Genomic DNA, 788 nt, shown 5'->3' with positions numbered 1-788 from the left:
AGAGGGTGGGGGGGGGCGGTTGTTGCATAAGTCAAGCATTACAGTCCAAAGAGCCCCCTTTCGTGGAAGTCACGATCTCAAGAGTCAACCCAGTTAGATCCGACCTAGGTCAGACCTTCATGCCATTATCTTCATGAACATGGAATGTTATGGCGGAGAGATCGAGAAGGAAACAGCTACAATAACCTCATGGCATGTACAGCTAAGGCAATGCTAAACTAGACCCTTACAAGGCGCAGTTCAGATAACAAAGGAGTACTGCAGACGAGAGAGAATTCCATATTCATGAAGTTAATGGCATGAAGGTCTCTGATCCTAGATCTAAACTAACCTGGTTGACTCTTGAGGTGGTGACTCTCTCTCTCTCTCTCTCTCTCTCTCTCTCTCTCTCTCTTTCTTTCTCTCTCTCTCTCTCTCTCTCAACCGACCTTCAGAGTCGCATGGAATTTATAACAGCGGATAATGATGAACATCACCATAACCCTCCTCAAAAGGAAACCATCTTCAGTGTCAATTCCATGAGGTTATTGTAGCTTTTAGCTTCTCTATCTCCCCGCCATTAAAATGAAACCGAATCAGGTACTTGAAGCGCCTTTGATAAAAGTCAGCATGGGGTGCCAATAGGAAATGGCCAGAGTTTACCTCTGTCAACAAGACGGACATAAATCGTGAATAATTTATGGGAGAAATGCGTGCTTGTCCATGGTGGAGACCCTTCTATCGATTCCTCTAACCACGGTTTTTTTTTTTTTTTTTTTTTTTTTTTTTTTTTTTTTTTCATTTCGGTT

The sequence above is a fragment of the Palaemon carinicauda genome, chromosome 5 (genome assembly GCF_036898095.1).
Source record: "Palaemon carinicauda isolate YSFRI2023 chromosome 5, ASM3689809v2, whole genome shotgun sequence".
In the NCBI taxonomy this organism is placed as follows: domain Eukaryota; kingdom Metazoa; phylum Arthropoda; class Malacostraca; order Decapoda; family Palaemonidae; genus Palaemon; species Palaemon carinicauda.
The sequence above is the reverse complement of the archived record's forward strand: the minus strand, read 5'-3'. Positions refer to the sequence as shown.